The following is a 24,128-nucleotide window of genomic DNA, read 5'->3' on the forward strand; positions in this document are numbered from 1 at the left end:
TGAATTTCCTGTCCGTATTTCTTGACTTAAAAATGGTGTTAATCAAGGTTTGGTTTGGTTTGTGGGAGAATTTATGGCTATTCTAATACCCCTGTAAAAGCACTGTTTTGCTGCCTTTGCCCAAGGATTCTAATAGACAGAAGCATCCTGCAAGAACTAGGTGAGAGAGCAAGGGGACAGTGAAGGGCAGGCTGACACTCTCCTCAGCTACAGTGATGGAAAATAACATAACTTCTCAAAGTCATGGAAGTGCACCTCTGCTGGTGTAGTCTATGTGAAATCAGAAGCAATTCCAAACTGTCTCGCAGTCTTAAGCACATGCTGTAAAGATCGGTTACCATCTGAAAACTGCAGTCTGCTCTTAAGAAAGGCCAAAGTCCTGCAACCAGACAAAGGCAGTTAATAGGCTGTCTTTTCCCCAGGCCACTGTACTGCACTTAAAAAGGTAAAACAAAACAACAACAACAACAACAACAAAAACAGCAGAATAGATCTCTTACAGTAGTTTGATTTAAATCAGAATCTTGCAACTCATTTACTCTGGAATTCCTTTAAAATTCTGTCCAGCCTGTACTTGTGGGAGCATAACTTAAATAATTGTCCTGGTTTCAGTTAGGATAGAGTTAATTTTCCTCCTAGTAGCTGGTAGGGTGCTATGTTTTGGATTAGGATGAGAAGAGCGCTGATAACATGCTGATGTTTTAATTGTTGCAGAGCAGTGCTTACACCAGGCCAAGGCCTTTTCGGCTTCTCGCTCTGTCCTGCCAGCGCGCAGGCTGGGGGTGCAGCAGGAGCTGGGAGGGGACAGATCCAGGACAGCTGACCCAAACTGGCCAAAGGGGTATTCCATACCATCTGACATCATGCTAAACAATATATAGGGGTGGCTGGCCGGGGTGGGGGGGCTGGCTGCTCGGGGATAGGTTGGTCATCGGTCAGCAGGTGGTGAGCAATTGCATTGTGCATCACTCGTTTCGTACACATTATTATTATTAATACTATTATTATTATTATCATTTTCCTGTCTTAATAAACTGTCTTTATCTCAACCCACAGGCTTCACTTTCCCGTTTCTCTCCCCCATCCCAGAGAGGGAGGGGGGAGGGTGAGCGAATGGCTGTGTGGTGTTTAGCTGCCAGCTGGGTTAAACCACAACAATCATACGCTCCTGCCTGCACACTGTTATTGTGTCTACAGACATACCAATTAATAAAATAGACCTTCTTAATGAGGAGAGGATGAATTTGCACAGGAACAAGTCTAGCATGTAAGGATTAATACTGCAAAATTGTGTTCACCTGTATTTACAAGAATAGAGTTGCCCACATGTAAGTGAAGGCTGCTTGCTGAAAATGGGATTGTTAAAGGATAAAAATTAATATTTTCATGATTATTATTTTAAAATAAACAACTGGTTGGGATAGTCATTGGCTTCAAAGAAAGCACTTCTTCATTTAAAATGGACTGTAAGGATTTTTATAGCCTATTCTTTGTGAGAAAAATTCTTTCCCAGTTATAGAGACTGAGCCACAACTGAAATCATCCAGAAGAGTCTCTTGTGTGGCATCCCTGTAAAGATCCTGCCCCACTGAAGGGTCAGGAAAATTCTATTAGTAGGTCTATTGGCATCAGAATTAAAGGAAGTGGAAAAAAAAAAAGGAAAAAGAAAATTGGTCACTACCAATTTTTTGTGTTAGCACAAAATGTCTACAAATGATGGTACTCAATGTTGAGATGAAGAGCTTGGTAAGGTTTGAACGCTAAATTATTTGAAACATGAATTTGTTCCCTGATATAAGCAATGTTATTAGAAGATGAAAACCATGATTTTGTAATGGCTAGAGTATGAATTGGGATACAAACAAATTATGTCATTTGAAACTAGCTAACAGTGGTGTCACTATAAATGATTTCTGAAATGAAACATAATTTAAATTCTGTCATTAACTGTGCATGGTTGCTATCCAGTCAAGTTATTAAAATCATCAGCTAAATGATGCCAAAAAGTGGATTGCATTTAGAAACAGAAAAAAGTAATGGGTTAGGGATATAAATTAGGATTAGAAAATCGATCCTAAATTTTCTTGTTCTCTTGCTTATGTAAGTATAGCCAACCAGCCAACCTTTGTGTGGCCCCGCATACTGCCTCTGATTTATTAGTAGCAGATGCCCATAAGGACAGGACAAGCATACACTGATGCTTTCTCAGAATTTTATTCTCTTAGTCTCAAACAGCTTGTGTCTCTGGGCCTTCCTGAAACAGAAGTTAGTCTTTGATGGAAACTTCTGCTAGTTTTAGTTATCTGCAGTAGGTTATACTTGAAAACTGAAAGGTTTGCATAATTTCCGTAGAGTCTAGAAGAAGATAGCTGTCCAGAAACAAGGCAATTGCTTTAGGAAACTCTTTGGCAATTTTACTTACAACCCCATTATCTCTTTCAGACAATCCTATAAGCAGCTCTGAAACAGTGAGGTGGTAACTACTAATAAGTAGTCATGTCATAACTTCACCTAAGTTAAGCAGCAGTTTTAGGATTCTTGATTCCCAGATTGCCACTTCAACCAAGAAACCCAGTGGAAGATGCAACAGATCTCAGTCTGCCACTCTGCAGAATTGCACTCTAGAATTGGCTGGAACAAGGAATTGGGGTGAGGTTTGCATGGTCATGTAAGCACCAACTAATGTGTACTTAAGGAACTGAAACAATTGAAAACAGAAGCTCAGTTTTCTAAATTTAGACTGTAGAGACCACTGATAAGAAAAATAAATATTTAAAATATAAATATTTAAAATACAAATATTTGAAAACCTAAATAAAAAGCATTTGCCTAAGATGATGTGAGGTAAAATTCAAGGCTGACAGAAAGGCCTCCCTAAGAGCTATACCAGTTATTGTGTGGCTGTCCTCTGTCATCCAAAGTACCCACACTGTCCTTAACTCTAGCTAAGTAAAGCTTCCTGGTACCTGTGTAAGCATCATTACCACTGACTCAGCAAGTGTCTGGAAGCTGCAGTACCAGGTACAAACTGCAGCAGGACATTCACAAATGTTTTGGAAGAGCTGTCAGTAGAGTAAAAATACAGGAGTGAACATATAGTTTCTTACTTTTCCTGTTAAGAATAGCTCAGGAAATCATATCTAATGTACATTTATGGCTAGCCTGAAATGTAAATGCTTTAAGTCAGCATAAAGAGAAAGTAAAATTCCTCTTCAGTTCACGTTCTTTAATTGGCAGGATTTCTATCCCCTCATAGACAAAAATAAATCAATTCCTCTTTTCCAGATTGCATCTCATCTTATTTCCCATCTAGATTTCCCAAAGGCAAGCAGCAACTTTCCATAGAGAGAAGAGTTCAAGTGCTACTATTTCAGCATTTCTGGATGAAGCAAAGCTGTCCATTTTTTTGAACTATCACAAGCAAAAAGAGAACAGATTAGTTCCATGTACTTATTTATGTTGTCTGACTTGCTTTGAGAGCATTCCTACTAGGTCTCCAATATGAGCCAAGGTTCAATTTTTACTGATTCTCCTGAATTATTATTTTAATGAATTTAATTTTTTTGTTTGTTTGGAAGGAAGGAAGGAAAGAAGGATCTTTCTAGATAATGACTTTGATAAGTTTAAACAATACAACCATATTTATTTGCAGAGGTAAAGGACTTGTCCTACTGTACCTCTGCTGAAGAGGTTATCTTTTTGAACTTAAATGAGTGAAGTATAACTAACAGTTGTAGAAATTATGGGGCTGCAAAGTGTTTTACATTGCTGTCTCTGTCAAAGGAAAGAAAGTTGTCTGGCGAGAATTCAGACCCAAAACTGATTGGTAAAATACATAAAGAACAGCTGTATAACAGAAGACACGAGAGTACAAAAGCAATACCTCATTTGGTAATAACTGGTTTGTCAATGCAACAAAAAACTATTTTCAGAAAGGGTGAGTATTGATTCAAGCATGATAGGCAATGAAATATACTATGCAGATGATATTTAACAACAACAACAAAAGTCTTCCAACTGTACAGCCTAAACTTTAATAATAAGCCTTGCACTCTACTTATTATGCTCTTTTGAATGAGTGATGCCTTTTAAACTCAGTTGGAAAGTGTCTTTAGGCAGTTTAAATCAGTTAGATCAAGTCTGTTGTTTCATTCCTCTGCTAAAAACTTTCCCTTGCAGAGCTAACATGTAAATCTGGTGTTTGTAGGAGCTGCTGTGGACACTGTTGTGCTCAACTTGTGAGCAACCTGGTATAGTGGAAGGTGTCCCTGCCCATGGCAATGGGGTTGGAATTAGATGATCTTTATGGTCCTTTCCAGCACAAACAATTCTGTGATTCTCTTATTTCAGACGCAAAGGAAACAAACACGAATCACCTGTCAGGCCTTTTTTATTAGGAAATGTGTGAATATTTCATGTTTCAGCTTGGTGTTCAGGTGCAATGAGTGAACCTAATATGTTCTACTGACAAAGGAACTGACATGGAATGAAAACCTGACAACTGCAGGGACCTGCTTTCTTGGTAGGAGGGTTTAGGATTCTAAGCCTGATGCCTCAGACCAAACACTGGTTTATATTACTGACCTGTGGTCAATATCATTAGACCTCAGTCAGCTCAAAAAGAAAATGAGGCATACTTTTATAAAATAAAATCTTAATTATTAACTCCTAAATAACTGTTTGTTTTGTTTTTTTGTTTTTTTGTTTTTTTGTCTTTTTTCTTACCAGTTACTGTAAGGCTCTTTTTCAGAGATATTTATGTTGTCTGTTTTTTTGCTATTATATACTGAGTTATTCTCATATAGGTTGTTTGTGTGTGTGTGTGTGTGTGTGTGTACTACCTTAATGCTAAATTATCAGCTTCAAAATTATCTTATGTGTTCCAGATGCTAAACACTCATTGTATCAAACATTTTATTTTGTCCTTTTTATAGGTAGTGCCTTTCAACTTGCTGTTTCAGTAGTTCACATTTTTAGAAATTTTGCGCTTTTGAGGAGGAAGTCTGAAGCTCCAGGCAAGCTGTTTTTCAGTTATGTTCCCTAACACATGGGGAGGATTATCCAAAACCTCATCATTATTTTACCAAATTGAATTTTTTTAATGACTGACCTGAAGTTGAAAACAGGTAAGAACTGGCAAGTTGTATGTATAGATGCAGTTCAATGTGTCAGGGAGGCTGTTCCAAATTCGACAGGTCACAATTATTTGCTAGTTTTTACTTCACAAAATTAATTGATTAATTGATTAATTGATTTAAAAAAAATATATGAAAAGTTTTTTGGAACTACAGAATAGGTATTTAAAATCAAATTGTATAGAAGGAAATTGTATAGAAAGGAATATAGTAGTGCTTGGTACTGGCTCTATCCTAGATGTTTTTCTTGTTAAAAGCTGGAATATCTGGCTCCCATAAACAAATGGAAGTATTTCATACAGAATGAAGCTTGTGCATAGGTCTCTAATGCAGTAATGGTATTATTATAGAATGATACAGCAACTTTATGGGAATACAGAGATTCTAATAAATAAATAAATAACACTGGAATAGTATTTTTTAATAGTACTGTGATAACAATGAAAGAAACAGGAATGTGCATTTGACCTTTCAGAATAATATGCCTAAATTATATTCAAAAAATTCTCAAATCTGGTTTTCCCTAAGAATTGAGTCTTTTATATGTGTGTGTCTGCAGAAACATCTACATTTTCTGGATCCCGACAACAATATTCTGTTCCGGCAACCATATTTTGAGTGTAATGCTTTTGCTAACACAGTCAACCAGTCAGGGAACAGAAAGTATACTAAAGGGCTTGACTAAGCAAAACTGCACGATTGGTAAATACACTCAATTGATTTTTAAGTATTTTAATATAATAGATTCAAATGACAATTTATAGAGATTAAAATCTTCCATTGATATTCTACAGAAAGAAAAAGACACAAGGTTTATTGAATGATGTATTCTCGTGAAATATTAATTCCAAACAATTATAAATAAATTTAACCTGTGACTTTCAGGGTACAGAGAGGTCATTTTCTATTTAGAAGAGAGCTGTAAGAGATCTGTAAGATAGGAAGAAATAAGATGTTAACATTACTGTTGAGACTCTTATAGATACATAAAAGATGCTGCTTGGGCCTAGTTTAGGGAAAAAAAAAAAGAATAAAACATAAATAGCTTTTAAAATATAGGCTTCTGCTGAAAAATATCCTAAAACTACTCAAATGTGGAATGGTTGGTATTCTTCCATGTCTCATATTTATAATTTAAGTCTTTCTTATATATTGCATATATATATATATATATATATATGCAATTTATATTTCTTTCTTGTATATTGGCATTCCCGCCTATGACGGGGGGGTAGGATGATCTAGATGATGTTTAAGGTCCCTTCCAACCTGAGCTGTTCTGTGGTTCTATGATTCTTTGGTTGCCAGTCTGACTTGCAATTTCTTCACGAGCAAAGTTCAAAGGAGGCAAGGCTACTTAAGCAAAATACAGAACTGCCAAGGGACGGGCTGGTAAAGTGTAGCTTTGTAGCTAAACTTGAGAAATGTTCTTATTTGGACACTTGTCACCTCTCTCAGGGTACGGGGGGATAGGAGGAGGGGAGCTAAAGCATTTTCACATATTAACTTATCCTAACCACATCAGTAAAATGATTTATCTGCTATTTATGAGCTTGCTGGACTACTTTTTGCAATGAATAATGGTGAGCAACTGATTCCCTGTCCTTTCCAATCACTCATTAAGCAGCTGAGGAAGGTGAGAGTAAATTTCTGCAAAAGCATGGCTCAGTAAATAACCTCACAATTTTTGACTTAGAGATATTGTCTACAAAATTATGAGATAATCTTAAAAATTAAATTGTGATGTTTAAGAGTTATTGTTTTTTTATGAGGCCTGTGATTGTACAGGCACCGTACTTTCTCTGATTGTACGGATTAAGACTTTTCAAAATTATATTCTGGATATATGGTGTTAATCCAGTTTTGCTTTTGAACATGGTTTTTGTAACATCCTCTAGATGCTGCTTGATATAAACTCACTATTACATATGAGTATCAAGAGTTCAGAAACTTGCTGTTAGCCTCTCTATGGAGGTTGCTGATATAGAGAGTTCTCATTACTATTTTCTCTTGTGATGTTGCTCTTAATGTGAATTATTTGGGTATGTTAAAAGCACAGATTTGGATGAGCATTATTTTTGAGGGGATTTACTTACACTGGCAAAATGCCAAAGCAAAGTTAGACTAGATGATTAATAGTAAATTATATCCTATTATGGATAAACTTCTGCTCAATGATCTTAGTATTAATAGAGTGCTAGGGTAAATAATGCAACTTAAATAATTAAATTAGAAAGTGAACTGGTCTTTCCTGGCTGATTTCTTAAATATACATTAATCTTCTAGTTGCTTCCATACAGGTGGTTTATATTTATATAGAACTTAGAGGGATGTTTCCATTTTGGTGAAAAAAGATGGCTTGTTGCAATCAGAAGAAGTAGTAGGAAATGGAAATGTACCAGTGTAGCTCATTAGTCTCATAGCAGACTTCTCTCATGTAACATATGAGGTTGTCAAATCCCCTGTCATCCTTTGGGCTAAAGCAGTTAATAGTTGAGTCTAGACCTATTAAGATGATAGGGTATACACTGGATTTCACAGTGCAGTGTATGAATCCTGAGGGGAGGGCTGATATTTCCAAGGATACCACAGGATACGTGAAAAGAAGATGAATAAATATGTCAATATGTTGTTGTCAAGTCAAAGCCCCTTAGCTTTTTTGTTCATTGAAACTTCACAGAAAAATGTGAGCTTTCTAAAGAAGCTCATGTTAACATTGGCTAACTTGATAAAGGCAGAGCATTTCCATAATCTGCAGGCTAGTGAATCTATGATTAATAAGTATAGTATTGATACTTTAGTTTTCTCTTTTGGGTTGTTGTATAATCAATGGGTATTTATATAAGTTGTGAGAGTTCATTCATCACCTCTAGTAACAAGGTAATTTTGGTAAAGCAAACTTCTGAGACAAACACTGCAAGTCAGTTAGCATTACTGTTCACAGTATGTCTGTGATTAAACAAAAATAATTTAAACTTCATCTGCAGCCTTATATTCCAGTATTGGATTTTACCATAGATGTTATTGACTGAATATCTAATAGCCATCTAAAACTGAGAATAAATATGTTTAGTTCTAGCTTGAGCGAATGCAGAGAAAACATAGATAAGTACAAAAATTTCCAAGTTGTTTCTTTAGGTGAGCTATCAGGTGCTCCTGAGTTTTTGTCTGTAACATTAACAGTATCAAATACTTTGTCAGGCATCGTAATACTTCTGTGGCTACTCTTGGCAAAAAGTTCTAACTTTAATTTATTTGCTGGAGTAAAGGCAGACTAAGTATCATATGCATTAGCAACATTAGTACTGTTTGCATACCACAGATTAAAATAGATTCCAGGCTATGTTCATGCATTTATGTATAGAGTGGATTGGGAAAATTGGTTGTTGAATTCTCCATTTATTTATTTCTTGTAAGTACAGAAAAGATATACACTCTGATTGAAAATCAGTGACTAAATTGCTGAATATTTTTGACAAACCTTTAACGCTTCAACACTTGTCTAGCATTACTTTAAAAAGAAACATTTTTGAATAGAAGATTCTTATTAAGGTTTTGATGTCTATTAGGGCTTTGAACCCTATTTATTTTTATTTGAACCTATTAACCCTATTTATTTGAACCCTATTTATTTTGTTCAAAATAAACTAACTACTGTGTGATTTAAGTCCTTGGCTGTGGTATTCTTGTTGCAAGAAAACCAGCTTCTTCCAGAGCCTTTTAAGGCTCTTATTTTCTTTTATGAAATGACATAGCCTTGGACTACAGTGGTATTTAGGGTATTTAGTAGCTGTCCAAAATGAGCTTGTTGTCTTGATTCCTTTTATAGTCAATAGGTGAATTAGGGACATGGTTCACCTCATTCAGAAGTACACATCTAAAATAGATCAGATGAATTGATCCTATAAACATGCAGATATTTTCAAATCGAGCTCTAAAGAGATCCCTGTGTGATTAGCTTAACTGGAGACATCTGCATAGGAGATGTCTAAAGCTAAGTGAAATGAATCTTGCCCCTGCTGGCAACTGATAACTGTGTTATCTTAGTTTATGAAATTCTCTTAAAATGAATGTCATCCTAATATGGATGGTCAGAACAAGCTTTCCCGGGTGTGTTAAAGAGCATGTCTTTATTTCTGGCCTTTTGCTCAAGTATGAATTTCCCTTCCTCTTACTTTTGGCTGGCGGTTGCTACACATGGAAAAGCTTAATCTATGTAGCTTAAGGTTATATTTCCTCTAAGAACTTATTTTTAAACTTTGAAAAGAAATGAGAAATATGGTGATATATTTTTACTGAGCAAGGCATTCTTGTTATCCAAAAAAGGATGAAATATTCTTCTATTTCATTTTGTATTCCTTTCTGCGCAGATCCACAGTTATAATATTTTCCATGAAAAATCAGATCTTATATGAAGGAAGTGGTTACTTAATTTGTTTTTTCCTTCATTGTGCTGCTATCCCATTTGAAATACTAAAGATTGTCAATGGCATAAATTACTTGATGTGTATTGTGTAAGAACAGTAAAAGTATAAAGTTGTGGTGGGATTTGGTGGGATTTTGGTATGCTTTTTTTTTTTTTTTCTTCTAAGAACTGACTGTATGTTATCTAATAGAATAGTTGAACAATCTTTATTAGAATCACTCAGCAGTCTGAACTTAGGCAACAGACTGTGATTCTTAAATCTTTTTCATCAGTTTAGGACAGTTAGCCATTCTTAGCACTTTTCTTTTAGTATCCATCTGTCAGCAATGTTCTCATTCTGTCCAGCTGTAGCAAAGCAACCTTATCATTTCACTATATGCTAGGACAGAGGGCTGAATTAGTCTTCAATATTTATTTTCCGAGTTATCCTTCAGCTTCTTGGTGCTTCTGATAGTTCTTATGTCATATGCCAAAGGCATATGTGTCTTGAGTACTATAACACAAGGATTATGGGGCTAGAGGGAAGTTTTTACATATGTCATACTGAAAATGTAGATAGACGTGAATTATTCGTGAGAAAAAAAAAAGAAGTTTTGCCTTATATATCAAAGAAACTATAAACAAAACAGTAACTGAGGCAAGGAAATTAAGCTGTTGGGGAAAAATGGATAAAAGGATTAATTATATAAAGATATTTGGCACACACTTCTCTGATGAACAGAATGTAGAAAAGATAGATCTAGAGACTCTATCAGGTCTCTCAGTATCTTATATTTCAAAAGGGCAGAAAGTGCGCTAAGGTGGGTCATGAACTACCCGCCTCTCTGCTGGGAAGGAATCCAGATGGCCCACTATCTGCTTCAAGTGTTTGCAGACAGCTTTCAAGTTTTTAGAAGTGAAGAAGGAATTAAAGGGAGGCTCATAGATTGCATTGTTACCACTAAAAGTGGACAGGTGAAAATGCAAAAGTGAAGCATGGGCTGTGTCACAAATTTTATGAAATGTTGAAGTTTCCGATGCAGAGAAAGACAGACAGAGATAAGAACAAATTAAAAATACTGAACTTAAAGAAGGGATACTTAAAATCCTTAGGATACTAGTATAGATTCTGTGTCAGTACAAGAGAAAAGAAATCAAAGATAATTGTCAATTCCTGAGAGACTTTCTAGCAAGGCCACATACACTAGCTGTCATAATGTGAAGGTTAGCTAAATCATGAACTCTTCAGGGGCTTAAACCTCAAGAAAGAATTGTATAGAAAGTGGAAACTAGGTCAAGTTGCTAAGGAGAACTATCATAGAGTAGTAAATCATGTAGGGAAAATGTAAGAAAAGCCAAGAAGAACCAACCAGCCAGGAGCATAAAACATTCAAAGAAAACACTGTATGTCAATAACCAAGTAATCAGTTATTTTACTGCTTAACAGGGAAGGAGAAATAATAGAAGACGCTGCCTAGAAGGCTGAAATCTACTTTTTGTCTTGGTTTTCACCAAAAGGTGTTTTAATCATATGATCAAAATAAGCAAGAAGTCAAGGTAGAAGATCTACAGATAATGTTAGGATCTGTCTTGTGGATGTTGTCAAAATAATTAGGCCCACAGATGTTTTCTCTAGGTCACTTAGAGCACCAGGTAGAAAATCTTGGAGCCATTCATAACTATATGTAGAAAGTTAGAGAGGATGACTGAGGTTCCAAAAGCCACATGTAAAGTTCTAGAGCAACTGTAATTGAAGGATAGTTTTTAATGGCTGTATTGAATAGGAATCAATGTGCTTTCCAGGCAGTCTGCCCAGGGTTTGGGGCTACTAGGATGTTTATTAAGTTTGCAGATGACACCAAGTGAGGCTGAGATTAAAAAATATAACAAGATTGCTTAAAAACAAAAACAATTCCAGTATTGCAAGAATAAGAGTACAACATAGGTGAACCCTTCCTGAATTCCCAGGCTCAGAGAAACCTTCCTGAGTGAAATTAATAGCTTGTTTAACTTCACAGATGAATTTTAGAACTTTTCTGAAAATGAATGTCGACATATTTTTAAGATATCTGCATGTAAGTTATGTAGCTCTTGTGACAGAGCTTTCTGTTCAATGTATAGGAAAGATTACGAGTATGTTTACACAGGTATTTTTGCGAAGTGTTAGCTTCAAATCAGTGATGATTATTAACTGTTACCCTGACCCCATGGCAGATATATCAGCACTGGTGTTATACCGTGTTACACACAATGACAGCTTTGGATGGTAAAGTGGCAAGAACATGCAAAGGAGTCCTGATTCATTCCGGTCCCATTTATCTAACCGACAGCTTGCACGTATGAAAGGTCCCGGACTGTGCCCATCTCACAGGAGTTCTACTTGGCTGCAGATATCGATGCATATTGAACTTGAAGAAATTAGTGGTTTCTCTTTTTTCTTTTTGCCATCTTTTCTGTACTGCATAAGATGATATATAGTAGTGATCTTTGGAGAAGCTTTCTGCAGTGCTCCCTGTCTTTAAAGACCATGTAATTACAAATTAGCATCTATCAGAAAGGAGCATGTTTAGATCGTGTTTTGGATGCCTGGTGTCGATAACCTAATGTCTCAAAGTTGCTCTTCCTGTCACCTCCTGATACAGCCTTTTCATTAGGTAATGAAAATAATTTTGTTTTTAAATTAAATTGTGTTTTTGGGGAGAGAATAAAGCAAAATAATAAATTTAATGTGCAGGGCAAATGAGGAGTTGTAGCCTAAAGGTGAAAATACAGAGCTCTGGAGCAATTCAGACCTTTCAGCATCTTGGGACTCACCGATCTCCAACTGCTGTTTGCTGGATTTGTTACAAGAAGCTTTCAAGTCAGTGATTGCTGACAATTTACACAAGAAGGCAGGGGCATCCTTTTGCTTTGTCAGTACAGGCATTGCTGTGTAAAAGCTTTCTATTCCTTTCAAAAACAAAACCCAGACTCAGCATCAAAACTTTCGTATTTCATGTTTGTATGGTTCTTTAGATTCTTTTCATTATTAAATCCCCCCAAAGATATTCTGTTATCAAAATTAAATTGTGTTATATTGTCAACACATTAAATCCTGAGAGAGAAAACCAATTGAGAGGAACCTTGTTAAAGTGCTGTAATGGCTCTATATTGTATTTTGTGCTGATTTTACCTGTAATAAGTAAAATGACTTCTTTTATTCTTGTATCTAGCAAATGTTTTATGTACAAAATGCTACCTTTATATTGCTTTTTTAATTTAATTTGGTTTTATCTCTTAACCCTTTACAGCTCATGCCCCAGGAAACATCTCTTGATCACAATTTTTTGACTGGCAGACTGGTAAATGCAAGTGCTTTTCCATGGTAGCAAGACCAAATTACAAATTACACTTGTATTTATTGTCCATCTTCACCCCCCCCCCCTTCCCACCCCCCCACCCCCCGTGGAATAGCTGAAATATGGGCAAATAGTGAATAAAAGATGTTTTCTGTAAGAATACTAGTGAAGACTTCAGAATTAAAATAGCATGCTTGGCAACTGTCTTTTCCAGAAAACTATTTTGAGAATGAGTTAGTGAGTGATAATTAGATATTGAAATGCACCCAGTTTCACATTTCAGTGCTCCTTTCCAATTAGAATGGCATTAGAGTGAAAGTGTAGCTATATAATTGTATGAAGAATAGATCCAATTTTCTCAATGTCACTGCAATATCACCTTTCAGTAGTAGCGGCACTGAATGATTACGCATATCATTTAGTAATAGTATTTTATCCATTTCACAGAGAGAGATGATTTTTTTTTAAGTGGACATGTGATCAGATTATAAATGAGCATATAGCGAGGAAGCCGTGCTACATACAAATATGTCAGTGTTAATGTCATTGCATCCTGAACTGCTGTGAGTAACATGGCATCATGTTTGCTAGCATTCAGCATTTGCAGGCAGGATACATTTTAACCGTCTTTTAAATGGTCAGAAAAGCAGTAGCAAAAACGTCTTTAACCCACAAGTTAAGCAAAAGCTTTTTACAATTTCTTTTTGGTCTGCAACTGTGTGCAACTACAAAATGAACTCTGGTGTAGGTTTAGGATTAAATACTCCCATCCGCCTTTCTGGTTAGCAGGCATTTTGTATGCATCCTTCCTTCTTGGTCTCTATCATTCCATATGGCTGCAGAGCAAAGTGGGCTGCAAAACGTATAATCCCTGGGAGAAGGCAGTGCTACAGAACTCAAATCAATCATGCCAAATGCTACTAAAAATATTTCTTATAGGTCATAATCGGAAAGTTATCCAGTAATTTGCATTTAAATGGCAACTGCTTGAAGTAGAATGTATAGAAATAAGCATATCATGTTGGGGCCTTAAGTTACATCCCTTAGGACAGACTCTCAGAAGACATGGGGCTTTTTAGTTTAACAATAACTACTGGTACAGAATCACCTTGCACAGTTGAAACTACATTATCAGATTAACAAGAGGCACTTGAGTGGGTGAAATTTGATATGTTATGTTTGTTTGGGAGTATTTCCAAGATTTGGACAGCCAGGAAGCATTTGCTTTAACAGCTGATGCAAAAGCATATTGAGATTTAACTTTGTGCTTAAGCTTTTAGGTGAGAATTTTTCATGTTTCTGTGATATTTGTCTCCCTGGTCTCATCTACTTCCCTGCCTTCCTTTTAAATTCATATATTTGCTTGAGGCAGAAGCAGTCTCTAATTATGTGTGTGCTAGTTCCTGGAATTATCATGACCCATCTGACTATGTTCTATCTCAATGTTGATTCTTATGCCTATATTGGATCTCAAATGCCACTAAAATAAGTCAGGTGTGAAGGTTGCTCTGGCTGTACCTCAGATTTCTAAAATAACACTTTGGCCAGTGCTGCTAATGCTTTATTCATTCAAAACTTCCCTAAAGTAATATTCTGTGTTTTCAGTACAAAACAAATGAACCATTTCTGGTGGTATTTTGATATTTTTAAATTATCTAATTAAAAAAAAAAAAAAAAAGAAAGAAGAAAATGATGCCTTACAGTTTTAAGCAAGGACTTCAAAAAGTGGCTATTGCATGTGTCTAGCAGATTGTTTTGAAAGGCCTGAATATGCCTATGGGTCTTCTGTTTGTTCTCTTCTGAAAAGTAGAGTACGCCTGTAAATTATATCTCATTATTTACTGTAATTACGAATGCAGTAAACTAAGAGGATTCTGAAGGATGTTCTCAAAAAATATAAGACCTGTCTGTGAGATTGGAATACTTAAAAGGAGATAATTCTTGGCTCTAAGGTGTATAACAATATATCACAAGCAACAAAATAGAGGGGGAAAACAATAAATATATTTTTATAACATATTTTTCAAATAAAACTCAAAAATTGGTGTTCCATTTTTAACTCTTGTTGATGTTGGTTCTTTATACACCAGCAGTTTGAGGGCAGAAGGTATATTGTTTAACGTGAATGAATTTTCCTTTTCTACTTTTTACCACTGATTTGCCTTTTCTATACATATATTTGGAATTACGATCATTACAAAGAACAAAGTAAAGTAAGGAATTGGAAGTAGCTTTAGGGTCTGAAATCATTAGTGTTTTGTTTGCTATTCATATTGACAAATGAAACATTTTCCAAGCACAGTATATTCAACGGCTAAAAATTCCAAAAGAAAATATTGCAGTGCATGGAAATCTTCTGCCTTGGTGTCAAACAGAATCCTGGCATATGGTTCTGCCAAATCCATATTAAATACCACAGAGTTACATACACCATTTTTTATTCTTGTAACTTCAGATAAATACTAGATATAAGGCCTTCTTAGATATTCCTTTTGTTTGTGGAAGGAAATTTGCAGTTTGTTCCTGTCAGTGCGAGCTGGTACTTCCCGCAGCATTTGCCTCTTTGGAAATGCTGTGTCAGAAGCAAGGACTTCAAAGAGTGTCATTGTATCGCTGCCAGAAGTAATTCTTGTACTTATCATTCTAGACATCCTTGAACTTAGCAGCAAAAAGCACAGATGGTCAGTGGAGGGGACTGACTGACTTGAACAAATTGAAAACTCTTAGACTATCTGTGTCAATTTAGTTTTTGTTTTTATGAGTTCTGTAGTCATATTTTTGTTTTGTTGTTATTTGTGATGGAAATGAGGAAAGCAAACAGGCTAGAATATTTTGACTGATGTGTCATGGGCCACCAGAGTAATGGAGTTTAGAGTACATAAATTGTCCTTTATGTAACAAGGGATTTTCCCAGATAAAAAGAGGTGTGGATGTGTTATCGTGCTTTGCACGCTGCTTTTGTTGTTTGCCAGAGTTAATTTGGGCTTGAAAATTCTATTCATCAGTATTTCCCCCCAGTGGAGCCTGTCCAATGTGCTTTACCTTAATGTATTCTAAACATCTGCATTCAAATAATTTATTCATAGGCTGAAATCTCTAATCCCAGTTTGAGGTGCAGAAATGTTTACTTGGTCACTTATACTGTGCTAATCTGGGACAGTGACAGGCAGGTCACATGACATTGTCCTTTTTCATACAACTTTTTGAACAATGGATTGTTAGTCATTTTATCAAAGAGCTAGAGGTAGCAGTCGGTGTGGATGTATTGAGAATCAGCTAATGGACAGAAAGTACCTGCTCCGACACATTAATTCCCTTCCCTGTCAGCCTGCATCATTGTAGAGTGTGCATGATGGGAAGCAAGGTCCCATTGCACTATGGCACCTGCTGCTTTTCCATCTGCCGAGCGCAATAGCTTCTTTGATTGCCCATTTTTCAGCCTAATGACTTTATTCCGTTTCTCTTTGTAAAGTTTTTACATCTTTTTTTATTGTGATTTCAATAGTCATGGTTTGTAGCTGCCTTTAATTTATTTTTTTTTTAATGTCCTTCTCTCCAGTGGGCACTTAGAGCGTTGATAAAGGAATATCTAACAAAATAATATTCCAAGCCTGTGCCCAAATTCTGCATGCCCCAAGTGTTGTGTTTCATAATTTATTCTGATAAAGTTGTCATGGTGATAATGTCTCTTGAGAATCAAAGTGCAATGTGCCTGGCTGTTACAGGAAACAGCTCAGATGGTACATAAACTGGTAAATATTGAACCCATGGGCAATAACGCTAGCCATATTTTCTCCCATTATTTATTTATTTAATGTAGCTCTGGTCAGCTTGATTATGGGAAGTATGTGACAATCCATATTTTACTTTCCGTGTGTTTGGATTTATGAGGGTGAAAGATGAGCTTTCATTGCTTTTTTTTTTTTTTTTATTTTGAATCCAGTGAAATAAATGCTGGCTGAGTTCCCTGAAATAGCCTTTGAATTCTGTCTAAAGCTGTTGATTTGACTGATTTGGCTGGATTAGTCAAAGTAGCAGATCATTATTACATATCGAACATCTGTCAAAAATAGAACTTGCAATTAACAAATGTATCCTCTGTATGTTGTGGCTTCAGATTTTGTGAGAGAAGTACCTTTAGGATTCCTGTCAAAAGCTAACTTCACTTATTTCAAATATGGAGATAAAAGCCACGCTTTTAAATATAATTCTCTTCCATCAAGGAGAAAACAGAATAATGTGTTTCTTATTCCAAACACCAATCATGTTAAAATCAAAGCATGCTGGTGTACTTGGAGATGCTCTAGAAAAAGTCCTCCGATGTTGAAGTTCAAAATTACACACTCCAACAAGTAAATTTTTGCTTGTGATGTGTTTTTTTTATTTTTCTTTTTTCTTTTTTTTTTTCTTTTTTTTTTTGTGTGTGCATTTACCATGTAAGGTGGTCTTTAGTCTGCATTTAAGAAATACCAAGTAATAACATGCAATTTTTATACAAGTAAGCACTCTTAGTAACTAGCAATATTTCAGTTCTTCCTGTGTGTCTTCCTGCATAATACTTTTGTTTATTTCTGTTAAGAGATTTAGAAAGGCATCAACTACATTTAAGTGTTCTGGTTTTGGAGGTGGGAAGCTTCCGCACCTGACTTGCGTTGGAGTTTTTAAAATTATTTCTCACTTCTGACTCTTCATAAAGAATTTTTCAAATATTTCTGAAGAATTTAATGAGTAAGCTTTCCGTAGTGGCCTTTTAAGCACCTTGGGAAAAACCTCTCCTTACATACAGAAGTTTAAATCCTTGAGCATATATTTGGATAATGTATGTAAATGTACTGATCAGTACAGTTTTGAACATGATCCATAACTTACCCAAACCAGGGCCAGACTATACAAGGCAATGGAACTGGTTGGAGATTGCCCTGGACAGATGGGAAGCTGTATCCGTGTCGAGTTTTCACCAGAGTAGTATACATGAGATGAGAAGATTGATGTTAAAATTCAGAGGAGCTAGTGGACTTGCAGGTGTTGAGGAGAAGCTTCTGAAGAGTCTTTTCAATAGTGATGAGCTGTTTGCATTGGCAGGAATGTACAGTCACTAGTTATGCAGGAAAGAAGGTCAAGGACACACCTGATGCTAGATCCGTACCCAGGCCTACTGCTGCTCTTCGAATTTGTTGAGCAAAATGGAGCAGAAAACAATTTTTCCAGGCAAGCCTGGGAAGTAGGACAGCAGCAGGAATGCCAAAGACATCACACTGAAGTCTTTCAAGGTTGTGTCAGTATAAGTACAGACTCAGTATTTAATGATGGATACCTGTAGGAGACAGCAGCTCCCAGTTTCTAGCAGCCACTGAATTCCTAGAAAGAGTCTAGATCTAGGCATCCCTGGAAAGAACTAGAATATTCCTGGAAAAGTGACAGAATTCCTAGAAAAGTCTAAGAAATTCCCAGAAAGCAATAGGGAATTCCTAGGAAGTGCTAGAGGTTCCTACAAATACTCAGAATATTCTTAGAAAGGTTGAAGACCCTAGAAAATCCTTGCTTAGGGTTGTAGCTGCAACGTTATTTGTTTTATTTAAATGAGTAAATATTTTTTTTCAACAACATATTGCACTCTAATGGATATTTCACTGCCTGCTCTAGGGCAGAAGTATTCATTCTTCCCTAGAAACCTGGAATTTTTATCTTGAAGATCCTGCATCTTTCAACAGTCCTTTCCCAACATTGGTCAAGTCAGCAATCCTTGCATAACCTATAAGTTTTTTCATGTATTTGAAATTTAACCAAATCCCCTCATCTTTTAATAATCAAGGAAAGTCATAGCTACTGCGCTCCCAAGATGTCAGTCACAAACTCCCATGGGACTAGAATTTTTTAGTAGGGCCATGATTTCACTTATGTCTGTGCAAGAGCATATTCATTCACAACCCTGAGCTACTACACCAGAGGGGAAAATTAACTGCTTCTGCAAGCCATCGAATTGTTATTAAAAAAAAAAAAAAAAAAACTTATTATAAAGTCAGTGTGAAAGTATTCAGTCCCTGACACTTCTCTGTTTCTTGTGAGAACTTGCAGTATATTTAGCTCTTTGACAAGGTTATACATTATACCTAAAAAGAAAGGGGAAAGAAACACTCCACACTGCAGACAAAGCCTAGAATTATCTTTAATAGGTGAAAGACAGCTGTGACCCTAGCTCAGGGCTGTGATGGAGAGCTGCCGGTGTGACAGCTCCTCTATGCGCTCTCAGATACAAAGAGACAGATGGAAGCAGAGTAGCATTCTCCTACTTCCCATTCTGCAGGAATCAGAGGGAGAATCAAACTTGGTAAAAGCAGAATAAGACACTTTCAAGTAACTTGAAGCATTTGAAAGAATTGAGTTTCTATGTTATCTGAACACCATTGACAGGAAAACGAGAATAAAGAGAAAGAGCTGTTACATTTCTTCCTACGAATGACTCAAAATGCTGGAGTTCACATATTTTTACTTTTCTGTGCTCAGCTGAATGTTTGATAGAAGCTCTGTATGCACTTCCAGGGAGAAAGAAGGGTGGGGAGGGAGTCACTGAAGAGCCAGAAGCTGAATGCAGTTAAAATATATGAAACCCACCCTCCTTCAGCTGTTAATTCAGTGGCCGCCAAGTGAGACCATTTCCCAGCTCTCGCAGCTTTTAAACGCATATGGTTGAAGCTCCAACCAGTACCTACTGATCAGTAAAATAGAGCTGCCAAATGGGCTACTTGAACACACACCCCACCACCAAAAGACACCATTTGGATTTCTAAAGACCTGCAGCCAGTGTTAACATCACTTATCGGAGCTTGGGTAACTCACTAACTACAAAGTCATTATATCAGTTTAGTACAATCTAGTGTTTTAAAGAACCATTGAATGTTGAAAAGTAGTGGAGAGAAAGCTTGGGAATTTTAAAATTATTTTAAAGCAAAAAGTAAAGAAAATAGCCCTGAACTTATATAAAACTGTATATCAAACTGAGAAACGTGCTAATCTGAGTTCGAATGGCAGCTCTCCTCTTGCTTAGTTTTTGAGCTGAGGTTTTCTACCCCTCTGTATTTTAAAGCCTTTGGTTTTGAAGCTCTTATTAGGTACTTGAATCAATCCAGTTGCTTTTGCAGACTTGCACATGTTCCCAGCAAGTTTCTAGCCGGTTTTGATTCCCAGAGCAGATGTCCCTTTCCTCTAATAGGACATTTTGATTTTCAGTGGTCATAGCAACAAAATGCCCTCCTTGGCCTTCTTGAAGAAAACCTCGATAGGAAAAGCATTTAATTAAGAAAATATACTAATTAGCTACCACCTGAAGTGACAATAAGAGTTTCACTTCATTATCGAGGCTGGGTATGTTTGGAGAAACTCACCTGGCAACAAGGGGACTCATTTTTCAGGCTATTTTCAATATTTCTCATCCTGCAGGGAGAAAGCAATCTTAATTAAAACTTGTGAAAAGCTGAGCATTTTTAGCTGGTAATTTACAGAAGTTTGAATAAGACAAAAGAGGAAAAGACACCTTTTGGCAAATGGTGCATATACATGTCTACCAGCAAGCCTGCACTTAGCAACAGGAGTTTTTTATAAAACTGAGAGAGGCTGCTGTGCTGCTGGAACTCTGGGGCTCTTCTGAGATGAAGGCTGGGGTCAACGGTGTTTGTGAGCATGTGTCCCTAGACCCAGACAAGGCCTTTAACACCTTCCATCCCTTACAATTTACAATACACACTATTCGTGTGCCTTTCAGCAATAATCTGTGCTGCTACAAACCAGAATCTCACGGCCCCATATGCAGTGTGTGCACCCATCCCAGGGCTATTTTGCCTAATTCCTGCATCTTTCTGCCTTTGTCTGCAGCCTTTTTTTTTTTTTTTTTTTTCTCCAGCTATTTTCAGAAAAAAAATTGTTTTCAGTATTTAATGCTTGATTCATGGCCTCTGGTCTTTCAGTCTCTTGCACTGGCTCATGCAAATCCAGCCTCAGGCACAGCTCAAACATGCTATTCAACCACCACGCCAACAATGAGATCGCAATACGGCGTGATCTCATTCTGGGCAATTCTTTCATGTCAATAGCTCCATTTGGTGCTTGCCCCTAGATCAGCTTGAATTTTTTCACTTGTGTGATTTTCAATGATTTGTGTTTGTGGAATTTCTCTTCCTCCCCCTTTTTGTCAATTAGAAAGGCTTGGTCTTCCTTCCCAGCCAAATGAGCCCATTCATGTGCATGATGGGGGGCTTGTGGTCCAAAGTTACCATGTTTTGACAAGGCGAACTGTTGGATTAGAAGCACTGGCAGCCCTTTGAAGGAGGCTTGCTAAGAAGCCTGATTAAAAATCTGTACTGTATTGTTGATGCTGGATTAAGGGATGATCTTTGAATACTGACTTCCTTTTGAAGATAGTAAGGGAGATATCAGCAAGTGCTGCTGCTCAGGTAGATGCTAAAGGTGGGCATTTAATGGAAGACTTCAGATTTGACAAGACTGGAGCTTCTGGAGAGGGCTCAGGAGTTATGGCCAAATCAGGCATGCTTTGATTTGAGCCCGTGAAAGGTTTGGTGAAATTCAAGATTTGATTGCAGAACCAGAATTTCCTTGTGTTGTGCCCTATTTACACTACCTGGAAATCCTCTGTTTTAATAGTTTTCTAATAGGGCATAGTGATGTAGTTGTTGAATTTTATCTAACAGCCCTTTTATTTTCCTCTTTTCATCATTGTTACTTAAGAATAATAAAAAAAAATAAACAGCAGTTTAGATGTTGGGAGGGGGGAGTAGCAACATTCTCATTATGTGGGTGACAATTGAGTCAGATTATTTTGGCAATGCTATTTATAGTAAATCTCCTTAAAATTGTTTAATTAATGCAAACACCACAAAATGCTGCATGATCCATTCTCTCCGTTTAGAGGGTAAATTAGGATTTTTTTTTTTATTTCATTTATACATGGACACTGAAGAAAAAAATAGTACTGCCATTTCTGTATGCATTCTGGAGTTATTCTTGAACAAATATCAGAGATAAGCAGAGTGGCATTTTGGCCCCTAGCTAGCCAACCATGAGTACTTTAAAATCAAGCCAGGTACATAGCATACAGCAATGTACACCAAGCCCTAACCTTTCCCTCATTGTCGTTCCTTTTGAGAGCACTGCATGATGCTCACAGTAAATGCAAAGTCAGACCAGCATGTAAAGTTCTACTTGCTTTCATATTGTTATGTTTAAACTTCACCACTGATCTGTATTTGCAGTTGATTTAAAAATATTAGGCTATCCATTCATCAACATTTATAGCATAGAATTTAAAAAAAAATACTCTGGAAGATACAATATTTAATATTTTTAACATCCAAGTTGGTCTCTTTCTTTTTTGTCTTTCTCATTGAGGTCTTTCAATGTAGACAGTTGACAAGTAGGCTTCTCCCAATCCCCTGTTTCTGAGAGGTGATTCCATGCTCATTCCTTCTTTAGAGAAACAGTGTTACCTGCTGCATCCTGCTTCCCTCTCAAAGGGGCAATAGATCTTTGGTGTAGATGTGAGCCTGGAGTGCATCATTTCCTGGTGTGTCAAACAAGATTGCAATGAAAGTGCACAGCGTTAAGAGGACATATAGTTGCAAGGCAGCTGTGCCTATTCAGTGTCCAATCAGTCTTATTCTGAGATACTCCATCAGTATGAGCATTTCAAATGGTCTTGCATGATCAGGATATTTACTATGATAGTGTGGGAACATAATTTACCAAAGCATTCACAACAGCTAAAATGCATTGATACAATCCAGTGACTCTTGGAAGAGAATTGTACTTGGCTAAGTAGGCAAGTGCTGTGGTGCTTTTCTTCCTTCAAAGGATGCAGTTATGTATGTCCCTTATGCTTAACAAAAACAAATAATAATTTTGCATAATTGCCTAAGTATTGTTGACAGAGCTGTTTAGAGGATACACAGTGCCTTTAATCAACTCTTTGCATTTAACAGGTAATTGAAATCTTTTATGGGCATAAAATACAAGGCTAGCTTGAAAAAGGCAAGTCACCAAATTTGCTTAGTCTCCACATGAGTAATTTTGTTTCACTGAAAATGATACGCCTTTGCTGGAAGCTCATGTTAGAAACCAGGATATTAGCATAAGCCGTTTCAAAATTCTTCCTGCTCTTAACCTTATTTCTTCTCTCTGTCTTCTCCATTTCCATATCTAAGCATAAACCCATATGAGCACATTTTTTCATTATTTTCAGTGAAGCAAGGTTTATGGAGAGGGTTAATATATTTTATTTGTCCAACTGATACAGTTAGGGAAAAAACAGACTTTTGAACATTGAGTTCCTCAGAGCATTGGAGATGGGCTTGGGTTTCTGAAATCTTGTGTGTCTTCTTCTAAAAATATTAGTTGGCCTAATTAAAATATATTAACTCTTCCTACATATCTTTGTTGTTTATATCCTTAGACCATAACGACAGCATTATTTTAATACATCACAATTGTGTATAAATAATATATTCTAGAAAAAATATCTTCAGGTAACTGTAGAACAATACATAGAACATATTGTCTGGCTTCCAGACAATTACAATCTAACCTAACCTACGCTCTTTCAGTGAAAAAGCAATGCTATGTGCTATCTAGATTCTTACCAAACTCTTTTCTTCTAGTCAGTGTCCAGACTGTTTTCTATATGCATGGGAATCTTCAGAATTTAAATAAAATTTAACTAGCCATTTAGAAAAATCCTAGTTGCGGTGCCTTGTAAGTCTACAGTTGACCAGTACTGTAAAATATTATTTATCATATTGTACTGTGTCAAAAACCAAAACCCTGCCCACAACCTGAGTACAGATGCATTAAGGCTGCAGATGGCATTGTTTCCAAATGTGTTTTTTTTTTTTTCTTTTTCTCAGAGTATTCTTAAAATTTGAACTAATGATGGTAAACAACTACTCAAGGTGAAGTCTTAGTGCACATTAAAAGTGTCCAGTGCTTCTCAATTAAAGAGTGACCAGAGGCAAACTCTGGTTATCTCCATTGACACGACATTGTAGCTTCATCAGGTTTTTTTGTTTTGTTTTGTTTTTTTATCCATCTCTCTGGAAACCAAGGTGTGGTATAAATGAAAAGCTACTCCTTGTTTCCTTCTCTGAGAGGAAGTTCAAAGGCATAAATTATCAAGTAACCCACTAAAAACACTGATATTACTAAGCTTGTAACTAGACTATCATTATAATGTTATGAAAAAAGAAA

The 24,128-nt window shown here is 36.5% G+C and overlaps 1 protein-coding gene across 7 annotated transcripts in view; it reads left to right on the forward strand.

The window, feature by feature from the left end:
- The window catches only part of LOC310904863 (uncharacterized protein), a 499,219-nt gene that overhangs the window by 222,143 nt on the left and 252,948 nt on the right, over positions 1–24,128 (forward strand). For 2 of the 7 annotated variants that reach the window (XR_014588642.1, XR_014588644.1), the window contains one exon: positions 4,935–5,126. The exons of the other annotated variants lie outside the window; for them this stretch is intronic. The gene's annotated coding sequence lies outside the window, so the exon portion shown is untranslated. The remainder of the gene's footprint in view (positions 1–4,934; positions 5,127–24,128) is intronic. 7 annotated transcript variants of the gene reach the window in all.

Source organism: Anser anser (genome assembly GCF_964211835.1).
Source record: "Anser anser genome assembly, chromosome: 10".
Classification (NCBI taxonomy): domain Eukaryota; kingdom Metazoa; phylum Chordata; class Aves; order Anseriformes; family Anatidae; genus Anser; species Anser anser.